General features: G+C 37.9%; 1 long non-coding RNA gene across 1 annotated transcript; it reads left to right on the forward strand.

Moving 5' to 3' along the window:
* Nucleotides 1-246: 246 nt before the first annotated feature.
* LOC133245310 (uncharacterized) lies at nt 247-2,305 on the forward strand. Its single transcript, XR_009735632.1, has 3 exons — nt 247-802; nt 1,197-1,283; nt 1,965-2,305. It is a non-coding gene; the product is annotated as an uncharacterized LOC133245310 (long non-coding RNA).
* Nucleotides 2,306-9,243: the final 6,938 nt, after the last annotated feature.

Below are 9,243 nucleotides of genomic sequence, written 5' to 3' on the forward strand. Positions count from 1 at the left end.
TTTCCTACATTTTATCCACCATAACTTTACATTTTATTGTTATTACTTTATTGACCATTTATTTTCTATGAATTATACCCTTTGAAGGCCAAAATGCTACTACTACCTTCTCTCCAATATACTCCAACAGCTACCACAATTACTGAAATCTAATACACATTTCCTAACAAAAAAGAGCTAAGCCGCCACAGGTGAGGCCCAAGGTCTAGGCAAGAAAATCTGCCCAGTTCTGAAACTTACCTTCAGGAATGGTTTTTTCTGCTTATCATCCGCTGAGATTTGAAGGCAGCCTGGACAGATATGCCAGGTCAGAAGAGTCGAGGTTACCCATGCTAGTCATCCATTTTCTGTTTCTGCTGAAGCCCCTCCCTCTGCCCCCACGGGCTCCTCCTCCAGGCCAGGTGGAGCAGCTTTCCTCAGTGTGCCCTGAGGACTCCTTGAATCAAGTTCACCTGGGATGTTTGCTAAACTCAATCCCTGACCTGACTCTCAATCTTCTAAATCAGACTCTGAAGAGGACTCTGGAATCTGAATTTTATAGAGATACCTCAAGTGACCGTTAAGCACTCCATATTGGGAATTGGGGGGGGGTGGTGGTGAGTGGGGTTGGTGGTGAGTGGTGGGGAGTGAGCAGAGGATGCTTATCATATAGGAGAATGAAATAGCTTCCACTTAATTTGAAAGAAAATGGTATCCTCAAAACAGATTTTACAGGCTTTGGAGGAATGCTTTAAGGGTAAAATATTGAAGATTACAGGGAATTCTTAAAGAATGAAGCACCTAAGAGTGGAGTTGAATAAAGGTGAGAATAAAAGAAAGTGGAAGGATAAGTCAGAAGAGAAGAAACACTGAAGCATATAGGCAGCAGTAGAGTGTTAGGAATATTTTACTTTCCCACTTTCATAAATAGAGTATATATATTTTAAATCTTACCTCCTTGGAATTACATTTATTTAGGTTTTATCTGTTCCCTGCCTAGCTTACTTGGATTTATACACTTATAATTTATAAAATGTGAATGAGCTAATAATTCTTGGCCTCACGTTTGCATTTTACTAATCATCCATATTAATCCCAAGTAATACATAGTATATAAATTTTTCTGAAGATCTACAAACCAATCATATTGGAAGAGCATTTTTTTTTCATAGTCTTTCTTAATTTACACCACTGGCAATAGTCTTTTGTTCCTGCAGATAAGATTGACCTTGCACAGAGGGAACATAAACAAGTGACTATTCAGGGAGGCACTTTTTTCCAAACATCATAGCTTCTAAAGATCAGTAAGTAAGAAGTGACTACTAATTCCCTCAGGTCATTTCATTAAGTCAGCTCCATATTTTAACACAGCATAATCAAAATAAGACAAAGTTTTATTCTTTCCTGTCTTCAACGGAAAGGGTAAGAGTAAATGAGCAGTAAAATTTTTAAAGAGAGATAGAACACTATGCTTTAAGTTTGAATAATATGGAGCTTATTTAATCAATTTCCAGAACATCACATAAGATTAAAGTGGTATTAGGGGATATGGGGGAGGGGAGGGGAATATTCTCTCCACAGTCCTGACCTCCTGAGAGGGAGAATTGGGCTGACTTGATAGCTTAGTTGGTAAAGAATCTGCCTGCAATGCAAGAGACCGTGGTTGGATTCCTGGGTTGAGATGCTTTGGAGAAGGGATAGAATACCCACTCCAGTATTCTTGGGCTTCCCTTGTGGCTCAGCTGGTAATCTGCCCACAATGCAGGAGGCCTGGGTTGGAAAACCAGAAGATCCCCTGGAGAAGGGAAAGGTTACCCACTCCAGTATTCTGGCCTGGAGAATTCCAAGGATTGTATAGTCCATGGGGTTGGACATGACTGAGTGACTTTCATTTTCCTATCACTTTTCATGCTTTGAGCCAGATGATGAATACCTAAGGCAAAAACTTCTCCATGATTTTTTTTTTCTTCCTTCCTTTATGCCAGTCTCAAAAATTATTTCCAGTTCATGCTCTCCTGAGGACATTTACAGCTGCTGAAAGTACTGCAATAGGAAGTCTTTACTATTCTTGAAAAATAACTGCTCAACTATGGAGAATATTGGCCAGTTGTTGAGCATATTGATGCAATCAGAGTGACAGAAGAAACTCTGAAAGAAAGATGTGAAATTTGGAATTTTACATGACTTTTCCTTTAAAAATTCATAGGAAATGTGAAGATGTCTGCACATAATTTCTAACATCTCTACAGATTCACAAGCACAGAGATAAAAATCTTGAAATCTCTGAATTTTTCAAAGTTTTGTATTCCTGTATGTGTGTGTGTGTGTGTGTGTGTGTGTGTGTGTGTGTGTGCGGTTGCTCTGTGGTTACTCTGGTGTTTATAAAACACAGGCTAAAATGTTGACCTGAATTTTCTAGCAAAACACCCATGCTGATTTGAGCCAAGTTGCTTCAGTCATGTCTGATTCCTTGCTACCCTATGGACTGCAGTCAGCCAGGCTCCTCTGTCCTTGGGATTCTCCAGACAAGAATACTGAAATGGGTTGCCATTCCTTTCTCCACAAAATACCCATAACTTTTAGTTAATTCATTTTTTTAAAAAAATTTTAAGATTATGTTAGGTAGTTAGAATAGGAAACAGGAGTCTAGAATGGCGGTGGCTAAAAGACAAGGAAGGGAAAAGCCCTGGAAAATAGAACAAAGGAAGGTCTGAGGACTGGAGTGAGGACCTCAGAGAGAACAAACAGCACTCCTGGGTGCCCAATTTACATAGGGCAGGCCCAGAGGGAGGGAAAAAACATATAAAAAGAGGAGCCAAAGGGCTTGGGGGTGGGGGGTTTTCTCTCTCATGTGCGCTCATTCTCTCTCTCTCTTCTCTTCACGTCTTTTGGGTCAGCATGCCTTCACACCTCAAGGATGTATTTTCCTTTATTTTCTAAATAAAACTGATCTGAGAACTATAACACGGACTGTCCGAGAGCTGTGATGCACTGAGGACTTTAACGTCCATCGCTTCAAATCTTTATTGTGACTAGATAGAACCAAGGAGATTACACTCTCTTGACAATTATTATACACATCTATCATCTATCTTTATTTTTTTTTACAAACACACACACAAAGCCTATAAGCATTTTGAAATCCTAGTCCCAAATGTACCTTTTGTCTTTTGTTAACATACTGATGTTTAAACTTTCAGCTTTTTTTTTTTTTTTTTGAACTGTGAATGTGATTTAAATCTATTCAGCAACTTGTTTTTAAACATTTCATAATTTTATAATTTTAACTGTTCTTCAAAAAGCTCTTTCAAAGTCTTTTCCATAATTATGTCACAATTTATTCAATCAGTTACTTTATAATAGAAATTTTTATTGTTTTCAGTTTTTACAAATCTGTGTAATGCATATATTTATACATATATCAATTATTTCTTAGAATAATTTATTGAAGACTAACATATTACACTAAAAGGCCCTTCAAAACATAACTTCAGTTTGAACTTTCAGCAGTACTGTATATTTCCTTCTAGGCAATGAAAATTAACCAGAAATATACATATAAAACACACATGCACAAATGTTGCCACAATGTTGAAATCTACCTTTCTGTAAAATTACTACTTTTATTTGTATATATCTGCATATTAGTGATATAAACTGTTTTCTTAAATGTCTATCATGAAAAATTTATTATGTAAAATAATTAAGCATAAAAAATCTTTGCCATTACCTGCTATGTGGCTTTACAGATATTCACTTGCAACACATTGCCTTTGAGTTTTAGGTAATCTTTTACTAAACATATTTTTTTCTACTTTATGTAAACAGATGTATGGATTTTTCACTCCTTTGTCTTGACCTTTAGAATGCTCTTTTCTCTTGGAAGTCACATTGATATTAAATAAGTAATAAGTTCACCCTTGTTTTCTGCTAATTTTATTGATTATGATTCATGAAAAGCAAGAGTTGTGATTAAATACAAAAAGTTAGAATTGCCATTCTTTCAGAGTACCTACAGGTAAACAATGATCACCATAGCAGTAACATAATTCCTTTCCTCTATGTATTAGATTCATGTATTTACAAAGTAGCTAGATACTTGTCAGAAATGGGAGCACAGGGACACTGAAGAGGTCAGATTTCAGAGAAGGTCAGCATAACCCCAAAAATAAATGCCATAAAAATGAGCCTATAACTGTTTGACATAGCAGAAAAATTAAGGATGCAAATAACTGGTAGTTCTAAATTACAGTATGAGTGAACCATATTAACCTATCTTCTCTCATCTTACTTTGGTAATTATGCATCCAGGAAAAATCAGGATTTACAAATGGACTCAGTAGTGTGTTAGGAATGCAAGCACTTGTCTAGTATAGATGTTGTTCTATTTGCAATGTCAAAAATGTAGCTAAGCTATTAGATAAGGTGGAGTTCTAAACCACCTTCAACTAGTCTTGGTGATGGTTCTGGCTTTGTCAAATCAGAGCTTGGCATTACTTTTTAGTACAATCACTAGAGTGAGTAACCTCAAGACTATGGAATTACTTGCTTTCAGATCAACTGAATATTTTTGGCATGTGTAAGAGATATTTTGAAATTATTTTTAGAAATATTTTGAGATGTAGATTATGAAAGGAGCTTTAGTTCCAAACTGAGTAGACTGAGACTGCAACTGAAATCAGAGCAGATGAATTCAGTACTATTCAGGTAACATATATTAAATAATAATCAGATTTTTAAAACTGTATTGTAAGGTATTAATAGGTATAGACCCAGGAAAAGTGGTTCATTAAGGTGACTCAGATGGTAAAGAGTCTATCTGCAATGCAGGAGACCCAGGTCTAATCCCTGGGTTAGGAATATCCCAGGGAAAAAAGAATGGCTACCCACTCCAATATCTGGCAGGCTACAGTCCACAGGGTCACAAAGAGTCAGAAAGACTAACCAAGTAACACTTTCACTTTTTCAACAGTAAAGATAGAGAATATCCAAGAAGACAAAAGACTTCCCTGGTGGCTCAGATGGTAAAGCGTCTGCCTATACTGAGGGAGACCCAGTTTCAATCCCTGGATGGGGTAGATCTCCTGGAGAAGGAAATGACAACCCACTCCAGTATTCCTGATTGGAAAATCCCATGGCTGGAGGAGCCTGGTAGTTTACAGTCCTTGGGGTTGCAAAGAGTCAGACACGACTGAGCAACTTCACTTCACTTCATGGAGACAAAGGTATTTTTGAGTGGTCAGGAATACAAGTAAAAAGAAGACAACTTTTTTCATTGTATTTGAAGTTGTGAGCAAGATGAAGTGCCCTTTTCCAATATATTGTGGACATGAGAGACAGTTAAAATATGTTGAATGTAAATGCATGTTTCTTATATATTTAAAAAAGAGGCTATATCTAGATATTAAATGAGGTGAAAGAGAATCAAGGAGAGCATTATCTATCACTAAATACAGTTATTCAGATGTAGTATAACTTTTATTATCCTCTCTGTGCTTTGGTTCATCTCTAATTATTTTCTTCCATCATCTCCTTCGTCCCCATGCCCTGGCATCATACTCTGTAAAAAGTCCAATCCTAAATCTATAAACCATCTACATTTTTTTTTTTTGATGCATAAACCAAGTATGGTGACAATTATTGTAGAAAATGACATAAAATTTAGAGAAGTAAAGTTCTAAGCAGATGCTTATATTAGTCAAGATTCTTCAGAGAAACAGAACCAAAAGCAAGTGTGTTTGCATGTGTATGGAGTAGATAGATAGGTAAGTAGATAGATAGGTATAATGAATTGGCTTATCTGATTATGAAGGCTGAAAAATCCCCAAATCCACAACTGACAAGCTGGAGAACGAGGATATCTGACAGTGTAACTGCAGTCTGAGTCAGAAGGCCTAAGAAGAGAAAAGCTGATGGTGTAGTATCAGTCCAAAGGCCAGCAAGCTCAAGACCCAGGAAGAACTGATGTTTCAAGTCAAGCCTAAAGGCAAAAAAAAAAAAAAAAATCCAATTCAAAGGCCAGAGGTGCTGGGGTCCAGCCCCAGTGAATCCAGGGAATTCGAAGCGGGGACGGCGACGGCAAGGATCAGGAAAACAATTGTTTAATTAAACGTTAATTAAGGATATAAAGAGTAATAGAATAAGGATAGCTCAGTGAGAAAATTCAGTGGAGAAAAGAGGCTGAATAATTCAGCCAGAAGGTGAGAGAAAGAACGACATGGGGAGACCAAGTTTTGGTGAACAAGACCTGCACTTTATTTTCCAAAGGAGTTTTTATACCTTAAGTTATGCATAGAGGATAATGGGGAAGGGGTAGAGTCATGCAGTAAGCCAGGCTTTCTTCCTGCAAACTTATCATATGCATAAGTTTAGGTGATTTGCATCATCTTCTGGCCCTGAGGCCTGTTAACATTTTAAGAAATGTTTTCTTCAGAAAACTTACTTTTCTCTAAAGGTGATTAAACCCTCCAAAAGCATTAGATAAAGTTGCATTCCTACAGGGCAAAGGTGTGGTGGGCTATAACAAGAAAAAGAATTAACTCAAGGGTCCAAGGTTACAAATATTAAAGCTACTATTTACATTCCTATACACCAATTATATCAACCAATACACTGCCAGGGACACAGTAGGTAAGGGATATGGAGACTTGGCAGCAAACATTGGCTCAAAAAGTGAAAAACCCTTTACCAATACAATTTCTAATCAATCTTTTAACTGCTCAAAGGAATCTGTATTTAGACATCTCATGCCTCTCACAGTTGGGAGGCTCTGAGCAATCACATGTGGCCAGAAAAACCTATTCAGGCAGGCTAGAGGACTTCCAAAGGAGTTTGTAGGTTGAAACACTAAACCCAGGAACTTTATTAATTGGAGCTGTAAGTTAACTCTTTTTTCAGAGAGAGGTGGTGGGGGACAGCCCCCCATAAAGTCAGAGATGTAGGTGAGAGCACAAAGCAGAAAGTAGGCAGACTCTGGTTTTGGGGGTAGATGCTTGAGAATTTCCAGGGGGACTCCTGAGGCTTGATCCCACCTTTGCGTATGCCGAGCCTCCTTCCTCATGACCTTTGCCACAGGCGGAGTTCCTCACACTGGCTCCCGGCACAGACGAGTTTCCCAACCCACATTGGCAGTGACAACCTGATTCACAATCTACCAATTTAAACATTAATCCCATCCAGAAGCACCCTTACAAGCCCACCCAGATTGTTTGACCAATTGTGTGGGCAGCCTTGGCCCAGTCAAACTGACACAGGAAATTAACTATCACAAATCTACATTTTGTAAACTAGTATCCATATATATTGACTTAAATCATATTTAGTCTCAAGATGATGACTATAACAAAGCCATAATTCCACCTAACATGATATAACTAGCTAGTATACAACTGTTAAAACACTTCCACAGAAGAGGAGGTAAAGCTTTTGAGTGATGTTTATTCTTCTAATTCATCTATATCTTAAAGACTATGACATAAAATTAACACCCAAACACTATGGTATTAAGTTGTGTGTGCTCAGTCACTTCAGTCATGTTTGACTCTTTGTGATCCCATGGACTGTGGCCCACCAGGTTCCTCTGTCCATGGGATTCTCCAGACAAGAGTACTGGAGTGGGTTGTCATATCCTTCTCCAGGGAGATAGTATAAAGTCAATATATCTTATATTACTTGATAAAGGAATAAGAGAGAGAAGAAAAATATGTTACACACATACACATATGCAAACATATTCATAACAAAAAAAGCAAGAAATATTCATGACAACTACAGTCATTATTTCTTAACTGGTCACATGGTCACAGCTGGTATTCATAATTACCTTTTGGCATTACCTACCTATTTTGTATTTCCTTTGCCTTCAACATGCATCTCAGCTGGTCAATGTCCTTTATCTGTTGGGGTGATACAAGCCTCCATTTCTGAAGGATCTGGACCACTTAGAAGTTTTACCTGGATTGGGCTTCTGTTGACCTTAATCACAGAGCATAATAATACTGAGACACCTTAAGGGATCTCCTAAATTCCAGACATACTCTTTCTTACCTCCATTTTGGAATAATAGTACAATTGTCCCTTATCTGGATCAATCACCCTAGCCAGCACCATAACTCGTTTGTTTTTTTTTTTTTCACTGTTGATTCAGAGGCATTTGAGACGAGAGTGGTCAGGTCGCACTCAACTTCCAATTCAGTAGAATCATTACTCCTCTGGAACTAAGACCTCTAGGCCAGCAAAGTGTAAAGTCATAGGTTCAGGAAGCAAAAATTTTTCTAGTGGGTCAATAGGAGTAATAGTGAATGTTGCTACTGTCATTTCTACCCCTTGATTCTTAGACCTATGAATAATGGGTATAGAAGAAACAGAACCATATATTGAATGCTAATTCAATAGAGAACTTTGTCCCAGCCCTGGAAGGTATTTCTACCTAACTGCTGCTGGGTGGAAATCCAGGTCACTGTGTCTTCAAGAGAATTTTATCAAGCCAGCTGCTTTAGCATGGTTAGGAATATGGTAAGACCAGTAAATTCCATGAGCCTGAGCCCTTTGCCACACTTCATTTGATATAAAATGAGTTTTTTTAATCAGAAATAACTTCCTATGGAATACCATGTTAATGGATATATTCTGTGAGTCCACAGATGGTAGTTTGGGCAGAAGCACTGTGTGTATGAAAGGTAAATCTGTATAAAGAGTAAATGTCAATTCCAATAAGAGCAAAACCCTGCCCCCTCCAAAGTAGAAGTGATTCAGTGTAATAAATCTTCCACCAGGTAGCTGGCTCATCAGTCTAAAGAATGATGCCATATTGGAGATTCAGTATTGATCTCTGCTACTGGCAGATTGGCACTCAACAATGCTATACTCACTTGGTGAGTGGAAATCCATGCTGGTGAGCCCATGCAAAACCTCCATCCCTGCCACCTTGGCACTTTGTTCATGAGTTCATTGAGTGATTACAGGGATGGATAGGGAAAGAGGCTGACTGATTGTCCCATCCACTTTATTATAATTGTCCTCTTGAAGTCACCCTTTGGTGAACACTCACATGGGACACAATTATGTCCAATTTTTTACTCATTCATAGAGGTCTACTAACATTTCTATTTCCCAAATTTCCTTCTCAACAATTTTGCAATCATGTCCCTTCCAAGTACCTAACCATCCAGCCAAACCATTAGCTACAGTCAATGAAACAGTATGCAACTTTACATCTGGCTATTGCTCCTCTCAAATGAAGTGAACAACCAGTGACATATTTCC

Source organism: Bos javanicus, chromosome 3 (assembly GCF_032452875.1).
Source record: "Bos javanicus breed banteng chromosome 3, ARS-OSU_banteng_1.0, whole genome shotgun sequence".
Classification (NCBI taxonomy): domain Eukaryota; kingdom Metazoa; phylum Chordata; class Mammalia; order Artiodactyla; family Bovidae; genus Bos; species Bos javanicus.